The sequence below is a fragment of the Tursiops truncatus genome, chromosome 1, assembly GCF_011762595.2.
Source record: "Tursiops truncatus isolate mTurTru1 chromosome 1, mTurTru1.mat.Y, whole genome shotgun sequence".
NCBI lineage: Eukaryota > Metazoa > Chordata > Mammalia > Artiodactyla > Delphinidae > Tursiops > Tursiops truncatus.
This window is the reverse complement of record NC_047034.1, coordinates 28,029,428-28,042,571: the sequence shown is the minus strand read 5'-3', so window position 1 is coordinate 28,042,571 and position 13,144 is coordinate 28,029,428.

Genomic DNA, 13,144 nt, shown 5'->3' with positions numbered 1-13,144 from the left:
TCTCATACTTTTACATGTACCTGTCCAGTTTTCCCAGCACCGCTTATTGAAGAGGCTGTCTTTCTCCACTGTATATTCGTGCCTCTTTTAACAAAGATAAGGTGACCATATATGCATGGGTTTATCTCTGGGCTTTCTATCCTGTTCCATTGATCTATCTTTCTGTTTTTGTGCACCATACTATCTTGATTACTGTAGCTTTGTGGTATAGTCTGAAATCAGGGAGCCTGATTCCTCCAGCTCCATTTTTCATTCTCAACATTGCTTTGGCTATTAGGGGTCTTTTGTGTTTCCATACAAATTGTGAAATTTTTTGTTCTAGTTCTGTGAAAAATGCCAGTGGTAGTTTGATAGGGATTGCATTGAATCTGTCGATTGCTTCAGGTTGTAGAGTCATTTTCACAATGTTGATTCTTCCAATACAAGAACATGGTATATCTCTCCATCTATTTGTATCAACTTTAATTTCTTTCATCAGTGTCTTATAATTTTCTGCATACAGGTCTTTTGTCTCCTTAGGTAGGTTTATTCCTAGCTATTTTATTCTTTTTGTTTTAATAGTAAATGGGAGTGTTTTCTTGATTTCATTTTCAGATTTTTCATCATTAGTGTATAGGAATGCCAGAGATTTCTGTGCATTAATTTTGTATCCTGCTACTTTACCAAATTCATTGATTAGCTCTAGTAGTTTTCTGGTAGCACCTTTCGGATTCTCTATGTATAGTATCATGTCATCTGCAAAGAGTGACAGCTTTACTTCTTCTTTTCCGATTTGGAGTCCTTTTATTTCCTAATTTTTCTCTGATTGCTGTGGCTAGGACTTCCAAAACTATGTTGAATAAGAGTGGTGAGAGTGGGTAACCTTGTCTTTTTTCTGATCTTAGTGGAAATGCTTTCAGTTTTTCACCATTGAGGATGATGTTGGCTGTCGGTTTGTCATATATGGCCTTTATTATGTTGAGGAAAGTTCCCTCTATGCCTACTTTCTGGAGGGTTTTTATCATAAATGGGTGTTGAATTTTGTCAAAAGCTTTCTCTGCATCTATTGAGATGATCATATGGTTTTTCTCCTTCTATTTGTTAATATGGTTTATTACATTGATTGTTCTGCATATATTGAAGAATCCTTGCATTCCTGGAATAAACCCCACTTGATCATGGTGTATGATCCTTTGAATGTGCTGTTGGATCCTGTTTGCTAGTATTTTGTTGAGGATTTTTGCATCTATGTTCATCAGTGATATTGGCCCGTAGTTTTCTTTCTTTGTGACATCTTTGTCTGGTTTTGGTATTAAGGTGATCGTGGCCTTGTAGAATGAGTTTGGGAGTGTTCCTCCCTCTGCTATATTTTGGAAGAGTTTGGAAGGATAGGTGTTAGCTCTTCTCTAAATGTTTGATAGAATTCGCCTGTGAAGCCATCTAGTCCTGGGCTTTTCTTTGTTGGAAGATTTTTAATCACAGTTTCAATTTCAGTGCTTGTGATTGGTCTGTTCATATTTTCTATTTCTTCCTGATTCAGTCTTGGTAGGTTGTGCATTTCTAAGAATTTGTCCATTTCTTCCAGGTTGTCCATTTTATTGACATAGAGTTGCTTGTAGTAAACTCTCATGATCTTTTGTATTTCTGCAGTGTCAGTTGTTATTTCTCCTTTTCATTTCTAATTCTATTGATTTGAGTATTTTCCCTTTTTTTCTTGATGAGTCTGGCTAATGGTTTATCAATTTTGTTTATCTTCTCAAAGAACCAGCTTTTAGTTTTATTGATCTTTGTTATCATTTCCTTCATTTCATTTTCATTTGTTTCTGATCTGATTTTTATGATTTCTTTCCTTGTGCTGACTTTGGGGTTTTTTTCTGTTCTTCTTTCTCTAATTGCTTTAGGTGCAAGGTTAGGTTGTTTATTCGAGATGTTTCCTGTTTCTTAAGGTAGGATTGTATTGCTATAAACTTCCCTCTTAGAACTGCTTTTGCTGCATCCCATAGATTTTGGGTGTCGTGTCTCCATTGTCATTTGTTTCTAGGTATTTTTTGATTTCCTCTTTGATTTCTTCAGTGATCACTTCGTTATTAAGTAGTGTATTGTTTAGCCTCCATGTGTTTGTATTTTTTACAGATCTTTTCCTGTAATTGATATCTAGTCTCATAACGTCGTGGTCAGAAAAGATACTTGAAAGAATTTCAGTTTTCCTAAACTTACCAAGGCTTGACTTGTGACCCAAGATATGATCTATCCTGGAGAACGTTCCATGAGCACTTGAGAAAAATGTGTATTCTGTTGTTTTTGGATAGAATGTCCTATAAATATCAATTAAGTCCATCTTTTTTAATGTATCATTTAAAGCTTGTGTTTCCTTATTTATTTTCATTTTGGATGATCTGTCCATGGGTGAAAGTGGGGTGTTAAAGTCCCCTACTATGAATGTGTTACTGTCGATTTCCCCTTTTATGGCTGTTAGTATTTGCCTTATGTACTGAGGTGCTGCTATGTTGGGTGCATAAATATTTACAATTGTTATATCTTCTTCTTGGATCGTTCCCTTGATCATTATGTATTGTCCTTCTTTGTCTCTTCTAATAGTCTTTATTTTAAATTCTATTTTGTCTGATCTGAGAATTGCTACTCCAGCTTTCTTTTGGTTTCCATTTGCATGAAATATCCTTTTCCATCCCCTTACTTTCAGTCTGTATGTGTCTCTAGGTCTGAAGTGGGTCTCTTGTAGACAGCAAATATATGGGTCTTGTTTTTGTATTCATTCAGCCAATCTGTGTCTTTTGGTGGGAGCACTTAGTCCATTTACATTTAAGGTAATTATCGATATGTATGTTCCTATTCCCATTTTCTTAATTGTTTTGGGTTCGTTATTGTAGGTCTTTTCATTTTCTTGTGTTTCTTGCCTAGAGAAGTTCCTTTAGCAGTTGTTGTAAAGCTGGTTTGGTGGTGCTGAACTCTCTCAGCTTTTGCTTGTCTGTAAAGATTTTAATTTCTCCATCAAATCTGAATGAGATTCTTGCTGGGTAGAGTAATCTTGGTTGCAGGTTTTTCTCCTTCATCACTTTAAATATATCCTGCCAGTCCCTTCTGGCTTGCAGAGTTTCTGCTGAAATATCAGCTGTTAACCTTATGGGATTCCCTTGTGTGTTATTTTTCCTTTGCTCCTTTTAATATGTTTCCTTTTAATTTAATTTTTGACAGTTTGATTAATATGTGTCTTGGCATATTTCTCCTTGGAGTTATCCTGTATGGGACTCTCTGTGCTTCCTGGACTTGATTAACTATTTCCTTTCCCATATTAAGGACATTTTCAACTATAATCTCTTCAAATATTTTCTCAGTCCCTTTCTTTTTCTGTTCTTCTTCTCGAACCGCTATAATTCGAATGTTGGTGCATTTAATGTTGTCCCAGAGGTCTCTTACACTGTCCTCAGTTCTTTTCATTCTTTTTTCTTTATTCTGCTCTGCAGTAGTTATTTCCACTATTTTGTCTTCCAGGTCACTTATCCGTTCTTCTGCCTCAGTCATTCTGCTATTGATCTCATCTAGTGTATTTTTAATTTCATTTATTGTGTTGTTCATTGTTGTTTGTTTCATCTTTAGTTCTTCTAGGTCCTGTTAAATGGCTTTTGCATTTTGTCCATTCTATTTCCAAGATTTTGGATCATCTTTACTATCATTATTCTGAATTCTTTTTCAGGTAGACTGCTTATTTCCTCTTCATTTGTTAGGTCTGGTGGGTTTTTATCTTGCTCCTTCATCTGCTGTGTGTTTTTCTGTCTTCTTATTTTGCTTATCTTACTGTGTTTGGGGTCTCCTTTTTGCAGGCTGCAGGTTCGTAGTTCCCGTTGTTTTTGGTGTCTGTCCCCAGTGGCTAAGGTTGGTTCAGTGGTTGTGTAGGCTTCCTGGTGGAGGGGACTAGTGCCTGTGTTCTGGTGGATGAGGCTGGATCTTGTCTTTCTGGTGGGCAGGTCCACGTCTGGTGGTTTGTTTTGGGGTGTCTGTGCACTTATTATGATTTTAGGCAGCCTCTCATCTAATGGGTGGAGTTGTGTTCCTGTCTTGCTAGTTGTTCAGCATAGGATGTCCAGCACTGTAGCTTGCTGGTCGTTGAGTGAAGCCTGGTGCTGGTGTTGAGATGGAGATCTCTGGGAGATTTTTGCCATTTGATATTATGTGGAGCTGGGAGGTCTCTTGTGGACCAGTGTCCTGAAGTTGGCTCTCCTACCTCAGAGGCACAGCACTGACACCTGGCTGCAGCACCAAGAGCCTTTCATCCACACGGCTGCTGGTGTTGGGGGGTCTACTGCAGAGGCAGGGTGGGCTGTGGCTCACCGTGGGGACAAGGACACTGGCAGCAGAAGTTCTGGGAAGTACTCATTGGTGTGAGCCCTCCCAGAGTCCGCAATTAGCCCCACCAAAGAGCCCACCCTCCATCAGTTTTTGAATTGATAGATTGTGCATATCCATACTTTGGAATACTACTCAGAAAAAAAAAGGAACAGAATATAACTGGAAAACATGAATGAGCTAAAAAATATTATTTCTAAATGAAAGAAGTCAAACACAACAGACTCAAACTGTAAGATTACACTCACATGAACTTCTAGAAAATGAAAAATATAGAGACAGAAAGAAGATCGGTAGTTGCTCTTGGCTGGGTTAGGGAAGAGGACTTCCAAGAGGGGTGGAACTCTTCTAATATCTTGATTGCAGTAGAGATTATGTGACTGCATACAAATACCAAAACTCATCCCAGCATACACTTAAAATTAGTGAATTTTATTTTAAGTAAATTATGCCTCCATAAAGCTACTTTTTAAACTATAAAGCTAAAAATTTAGTGCTAAAGATGACAGAAGTTCAATGATCAGAGTTAAATCATTTGTATAATAATGGTTTTAGAAACAGATGCCCAGTTCTTCCATGGTCCAGCTTCTAAAACAAGGGCTATTCACCTCAACATCATTTGGCCAAAGGGTGGATGACTCTTTAGCTCTCTTTCCAATTACCAGGGTGTCTTTCACAATCCAAGTATTTTCTTTGCCCTTATTGGTGTCAATACATCATTTGTATTAAAAATATTAATATAATCAATTATAGCATAATTTTTTAAATGTTTGAGTAATAATGCTTAACCTAAAAGAGTACATGTATAGTAATCAAGTTTCAGCCTTCAGAAACCAGGGAGGGGAAGAATATTTGGGGATCAAAAATATCCTTAGCACTCCTTAAATGACATTCTTCAATATTCGTTCAAATATTTGTTAAACTACATGCTAAATTCTTTCTAGGTGCTTGTGATACATCATTGAGCAAAAGAGATGTGAGTCAGTCAGGAGAGACAAACTCTTCCAAAATTTTAATGGTTTCCACGACAAAGGTTCCCTTCTGACTGATGCTGTCTGACGATTGCTGGTTAGCTGCAGTTCTGCTGCACATTGCCTTCCCTTTGGACCCAGCCTGTTGAAGTAGCAATGAAAAGACACAATATTATGAACTCAGAAAAAAAATGAATGACTCCAAAAATATTATTGCTAAGTGAAAGAAGTCAATTGCAAAAATGTCATGACAGGATTAAAAAATAATTGTAGACCACATGCTGGTTCCTAAAACTTTTGACAACTGGAAGGTAATTTTATGCTGTTTCCACAATACACTCCTAGGATCCCAAAGGCAGAGAAAGAACTAGAATGCCCCTGAGCCAGGGGTGGAGCCAGTGGGGAGGAGGGAGACTAGAATGTGTTGAACACCCACCTGGTGCCAGGCATTTCTCGTACAATGTTGCACCTCTGCTCACATGTCATTAATCAGAGCAAGTCATGTAGTCAAGTCAATGGGCTGGGGGAGGTATAATCCTCTCCAGAGAGCATCATAGAACATATTTGGATAATAATACAGTTTATCTGCTACCTATTATAATATTATATAATAATACAAAAGGAAATAAGGATTATAGAAAAAATAGTAGAACAGGGTACAGTGGATCAGATGCAACAGTATAGAGTATGACGCAGTATTAAAGAGCTCTCAGGGTAGTCTTCAGTGAGAAGCACATATTTGAAGGAGATAAGGGAGCTGGCCAAGTGCAATCTGAGGATAGGGCATTCCAAGGAGACAGAACATCTGGCGTGAAGACCCTGCAGTAAGTACATGCCCAGGATTCTGGAGGAACAGTACAGAGGTCTGTGTGGCTGGAGTGGAATAGGAAGGAGAGCATAGTAGGAGTGGAGGTGATCAGGTAATGGGGCCGGAGCAAACAGACAGGACTCTGTGGTCACTGTAAGAATGTTAGCTTTTGTGCTGAGTGAAATGAGAGCCAGTGCTGGGTGATGAGCAGAGAAATATCTGATCTGGCTTACAACCTATGTCATATCTTAAAAAGATCTCTGACTATTACACTGAGGCCAATGAGAAGAAGCAGGGAGACCACTTGAGAGGTCACTGCAAGAATCCATGCAAGTGGTGAAGCTGACTCAGACCGGGGGAGAGCTGGGGAGGTGGTGAGAAGTGGTCAGATTCTGGATATGTTCAAGGTAAAGTCAATAGGATTTTGTAGGACACTGGATGTGGGTGTGAGAGAAAGAGGAGAGGCAAGGATGACTCCAATGATTTTGTTTGTTTGTTTATTTGCCTGGGCAACTGGAAGGATGGAGTCGCCCTGAGATGGCAAGGCTACAGGGGAGCAGGTTTAGTGTAAACTGGGAAATCTGGGGTTTAATTTAAAACAGGCTCAATCTGAAAAGTCTGCAGGGTCCATAGGCAGAGTTCCACTCCACCCTGGGTCAAGCAGGGCTCACATTTCCATCGTCCGTCCGGTGTCTTAGAATGCCCACTGGCACCAGAAGCTCTCCAACCTTGGGAAGGTCACTAGTACACTCTGTCTCTCCTCATCTGTACAGTGGGGGTAATCACACATGTCCACAGGGCTGTTATGAGCCTCCAGTGACAAATGTACATGGCAGAGCTCCACAAATTCAAACATGGGATAGAAAATGGTCTCGCAGTTGCTGTGGCTGCTGTGATTCACGGTGGTGTTCTCATCAAAGAGGCCAGCTGGCTGCTTTGGGATGAAACACACCAAATAAATTATACTAGAGTCTCAAGACCCAAGGTACCAAAAACTACAATTTGGAAACACGAAGTTATTGAATTTTTTTGTTCCTTTGATAGGATAGTTTTTCATTCCAACCTACTTCATTCTGAGATAAATCCCTGTAGAATTCCTTGAGCAACATAAGATCTTTTGGTGACTCAGATAAAATCAGAAATGACATAATGCCCTGTGACCTTAGTTGGAAGCTGTCCCACACCAGCTGGCCACCAGGTCTGGTCCCAGACCCTCAGGACCAGACAACACTGAGGCCAGCTACCGCTGAGCCCCGTGCTCCAGGACCTGGGGAGCAGCAGAGCACAGACGGAGAGCCGGCCCTGTGTGGTCAGTAGCAGTGGGGAGACACTCTGAGTCCCAGGCCTGGAAGTGAGAAACAATGTTCCACTGGACCACATGACGTGGGCAAGCTGCTCATTTTCATGAGACTCTGCTTTCATTTCTGTAAGATACAATGGTAAGTTCACCTGACCAAGTCTGGGGGGAATGAAGTGTGACATTGTGTGAGCAATGCCTGGCACCAGGTGGGTATTCAACACATTCTAGTCTCCCTTCTCCTCCATGGCTCAGGCGCATTCTAATTCTTTCTCTGCCTTTGGGATCCTGGGAGTGTATTGTGGAAACAGCATAAAATTACCTTCCAGTTGTCAACTCAACATGCCCCCAAACAACTTCCTTTCTCTCTCAAGGCCATTATGACTTGGTCATACATTGATTACCTGGTGGAATCAAGCCCCAGTTCCCTATGAGAGAAGACCCGAGAATGCCTCATTATTAGCTTTCCCTCCTTCCCTGTTTCACTCTCCCTAATCCTTCACTCCCATCTTCTAGAAACACTTGCCAAAATTAGAAAATCCTGGAAGCTAATTAAGGCAACAAACTAGGCAATTATGTTAAGTAATCTTGTGATGGATTATCAAGAGATTTGGAGAAATCCTCTCGTCTAGCTTCTGCATCTAAGGGAAGACAACAGCTAAGTCGTTGAAGGAAGAACCATTGTATTTAAAAAAACAAACAAACTCAGAAAAATGAAACTCTAAAATCTTCTTTAGTAACTCCAGTATGTATTCAGATCTCCATTGTATATAAACTTTCCTGGATAGAAGGCAGGAGATACAGAGGCCTGCATGTTGGATGCAAGCCCCAGTGTCTAATTGCATGAGCCAATGTTACACTTAATGGATTTTGCCCTTCTCAGCAATGCTAGCTCAGTTTCAGAAGAGCAGTTCGGTGCCAATTCAATTCTTTTTACATTCTCTCTCCTTCAAGTGTATGATAAGTAGATCTGATGAATTACTCTCCTTGTTAGACATGCCAGAAATTCAGTATCAATTTCAATCTTTTAACTGATTGACATTCTTAAAGCATAAATCAAATAAGAGAGGGCAACGAAAAATATCTTAAAACACTTTTTTTTTTAACTTGAAACAATTCAGGCATACAAAAAAGCACAAAAGGGCTTCCCTGGTGGCGCAGTGGTTGAGATTCCACCTGCCGATGCAGGGGACACGGGTTCATGCCCCGGTCCGGGAAGATCCCACATGCTGCGGAGCGGCTGGGCCCGTGAGCCATGGCCGCTAAGCCTGCGCGTCCGGAGCCTGTGCTCTGCAACGGAAGAGGCCACAACAGTGAGAAGCCTGCGTACCGCAAAAAAAAAAAAAAAGCACAAAAGATAACAAATTCTATGGCATACCATCAAGATTAGACAGTTATTAATACTTTATCTTAATTGCTTTGAACACATTATTTTAGCAAACAAAAATGCTACATTTAAATAAAATATTACAGCCCAGCTAAAGGCCCACCCAATGTCCATCCCCTTCCTCTTCTCTCTCCATCCTCAGGGATAAATTGATTCAGAAATTAGTATGTCATTTCCACATATGCTTTTATTTTTCTTCTGCACAAATATGCACCCATAAACATTATATCAGTTGCCTGCATTCTAGCTTTTGTTGCTGTTGAGAAGTCTAGTTGTAGTCCTTGGTTTAAAAAAAATTTTCTCTTTCTCTTTAATTAATTCTAAAATTTTCTCTTTGAATTTTGTGTTCTACAATTTCACTACAATGTAACCAGGTACTAAAGAAAAATGTATCAGGCTTGAGATTCACTGTGATTTATAAATCTGAGGATCTGAACTGAGATTTCTGGAAAAAGACCCTCTTTACTCCTCACACATTGCCCCTTTCTCATGCCCAGTCACCTTTTCCCTGAGGTGGCTCATGTGACAGTCACAGTTCTGACTGCCTACCACTCACACACGCACACTCCAAGGCTCATTTCCTCTCTTTTCATGAAATAAAGCCCAAGCCTTCTGGGCACCAAGAAGCCGTGAGAGCAGTCTCTCAGCAAGATCACAGAATCAGCTCTGTATTTCAGTTTCCTTTTTAATTCTGGCCCCTGGGAATTTTTGAATTCAGTTATGCTTTAAAATTAAAATTAAATGAAAAATGTTATATTTTATCCAGTGTTTCTAGACACTAAAAGGGAGCAGGATTTTATATGTGGTTGATATTGCTGGAGCTAAAAAGCCAGGACAAAATATCTTAAAATATATCTTCTTGTGGGTTCCTCTCTCCCTCAGGATATAATATGAGGCAATAGCTTGAAAGTCAGAAATTAAGTTTAAGAGGACCCTGGGGACAGTATCTGATGATCCACTGGATATATATTATGAATATAAAATGCAGGCATGTCAAGTCAATGCATATATCACTCACCTCCCTGAAGATTTTCAAAGGAGACCTACCCTTGTAGCCTGCAGAAAACTTAAGACAGTGACTAGAGGTAATGAGAGATTTGATCCCAGAAACTGTTGAGTGATTGGGTGGAGGTGGGGGGAGAAGAATGGTGAGGAGACAAGAGGCCCCAACATGCAAAAGTTTCTCTCCAGCTCCACAACCCCCTGCATTGCTTTGTGAACTCTGACAATTTTGTGTCAGGGCTGTTGCTGGGCTAGGAAACTATCTTCAATGTGCAGTAGCCCAGAAAGTTCCAAAAGGTCAGGAACTTTTGGAACAGCAGGTCCTTACTGCTGTACTCCAGTGCCAACAACAGTGCCTGAGATAAGTAATGTTCAATAAATACTTCTTGAATGAATAGAAAATCTCATACATTTCCAGAGGGCTGAAGTGCTCTGGCTAGAGAGGCATGGGGAGTTCACAGCTGATTTACAGTGAATCCAAAGAAACTTGTTTTTCAAGGCCCTTCACTTGCATCAGCCCCTTCCAAAGTCCTGGATGGACTTAGCCATGTGTGGACAGGATCATATGTTTTGTATAAAATTTGCAATTGGTTAAGCCTACTGTCTCTTTTCATTATGAACCCCGCCTCTGACAGCATTTAACCTGCTGTCAGGTGACATCAGAATGATCATGGGCATGAGATCCAGATAAAGGAAATTTGATTTGGGGATGTATTTTGTATGGGTTTAGTAGCATATAATTATGTGGTTCACAATCTCTTGGTACAGTTAAGCTGTTGCTACCTTTTCCAGTGTAGGAATGGTCTCTTGAAATCTTCCTACCAGCCACTGCTGCCAACTCAACCTGCAAGGTGAACTCAACCTTCACGGTGAACTCAACCTGCACGGTGTAACATGATAGTGCAGACATGATAGGGAAGTGCCCAAAAGCACCCCATACAGGCAGTATGTGGTTAGTGGAGAGGAACAAGGTCTGCAATGTGTGGAGCTAGAAGCTGGTCTATGGAAACACCCTTTCCATTATCTGATGCATAATCGTGTATGAGCAGGAAAAGAGGTTTTCATTGATGCCCAGTCAAAAATTGAAGTTCTCTCCTATCACGAATATGTTTGTGAATGCAGCATAAACAATTATAAGTGTACCATTAACTGGTTTTCTTTTTCATGGGAATAGCAAAAACATAGAATTCATCAGAATTTCTGTGCTTATATGGCACAAACTTAACAGCAATACTATAAACAGCAAGTCCACCAATGTATGAAGTCTCTTGCTTTGTGCACCCAACTATCAAAAAGCAAACTTGATCAACCATGCTAGAGGAAAGACGAATATCTTTCTATTCTCTTGGTAGAAAGTGATATTACAAAATTGTCATCACATGTAGAGGCCATCAAAGAGAATAAAGCCCAGAAATGCAGGGGAAAAAAATATTATAGAGGTTTCTTTTTCTGGATTTGGCGATGTTGAAACCAAGCAGGACCCTGCAGGGCCCTCCGGGGTACAAAAACCTTTCCATGTCCCTGGTTTCTAGTTTGTAGGAAAAAAGTTTCAGCCTCCTAGACCTTCCCTGAGTTCCAAAGGACAGATTCAAATAGCTACTAATTAGGGGAATGAGGAAACAAAGGAAACAAACGAAAAGCATATCCTCCTCAAGGGATATACATAACAATCTGATACACATCTCTGCATTCTACAGGAACTAAGGCCCCCACCCAGATGGAGGATGATAATTTCAGGCTGAGCCGAGGACATAGGCCCCAGACTGGTTGGAACCTGAAGGCTGATGACTGAGATTCCTTGGAACCCTACCCTGTTACCTCACCACCAACCAATCAGAGGAAGGTCACGTACTCTACAGCCCTCCCCGCAAATTTTGCCTATAAGAACTCTTCCCCGAAAACAATCCAGCAGTTGGGGCTTTTTTGAGCATGAGCTGCCTTTTCTGTTCTCCTTGCTTGGCCCTGCAATAAACCTTGCTCTGTTCCAAACTCCACTTTTCAGTCTCTTTGGCTTCACTGTGGGTTCAACAACAATGTTGTGGCATTTTTACAGCTTTTGAAACTTGTAAGTAGTTGCAATTTCTCATCTCATTCTAAATAAATATTCACTTAAGTGCCAAATTTTATATTTGTAATTTTGTGTTCCTTGCCTTCAAAATGGCCCCATAAACAGTCTAAGCTTCAGGCCCACAAAACTTGCTCCACCCGTGGCAGAAGCACCTACCTCCCAGGGATCCTACTGAAGAGAAACACTCTTCACCCTCTCCTGCATCCTCCATAGACTGACCCGAGGATGCAGGCTTCCCGAGGCTTTCCCAGCCTGCTTGGCCACGGAGAGGAGGCCACATGCTGCCACCACCACCCCTCCAGCCCTTGGTCAGCAGCGTGGAGGCTGGATGGGTGCTCACCTCTCTCCTCTGGCTCCTGGTTTTTGAGAATGAGGCTGAAGGAAGTGACGCTCAGGCTATTGGGCGGCAAAACTGGATGCACATTTAATTTGTTATAAATAGAGACACTTTAGGGAGTGAAAGGGGCAAATTAATAATTTGCCTGGACTTTCCCAGAGGAACTGACCTGGGCTCAAACCCTGGCTCTGCTCCTACCAAGGACAGTCTACAGAATTCTGAAATTGATCAGGACCCTGTGGGGCTCCTAGGTACAAAAGCCTTTCTGTGTCCCCTATTTCTTGATTTCAGGAAATAGGCTTCATTCAGCCTCCATGACCTTCCCTGAGTTTCAATGGGCAGGTTCAAACAGTTGCTAATTAGGGACGGGTGGTGTTGTGGAGACAAGGGAGGAAGAGTCAAGAAATTACCAATGACATTTTTCACAGAACTAGAACTAAAAAACCTTAAAATTTGGATGGAGACACAAAAAGACCCCAAATAGCCAAAGCAATCTTGAGAAAGATAAATGGAGCGGGAGGAATCAGGTTCACGGATGCCAGACTATACTACAAAGCTACAGTCATCAAAACAGTATGGTACTGGCACAAAAATGGAAATATAGATCAATGGAACAGGATAGAAAGCCCAGAGATAAACCCACGCACATATGGTCAATTAATCTATGACAAAGGAGACAAGACTATACAATGGAGAAAAGACAGTCTTTATAAATGGTGCTGGGAAAATGGGACAGCTACATGTAAAAAATAAAATTAGAACATTCTTTAACACTATACACAAAAATAAACTCAATATGGATTAAAGACCTAAATGTAAGACCAGATACTATAAAACTCTTAGAGGAAAACACAAGCACACTCTTTGGCATAAGTTGCAGCAATATCTTTTTCGATCCATCTCCTAGAGTAATGGAAACAAAACCAAAAATAA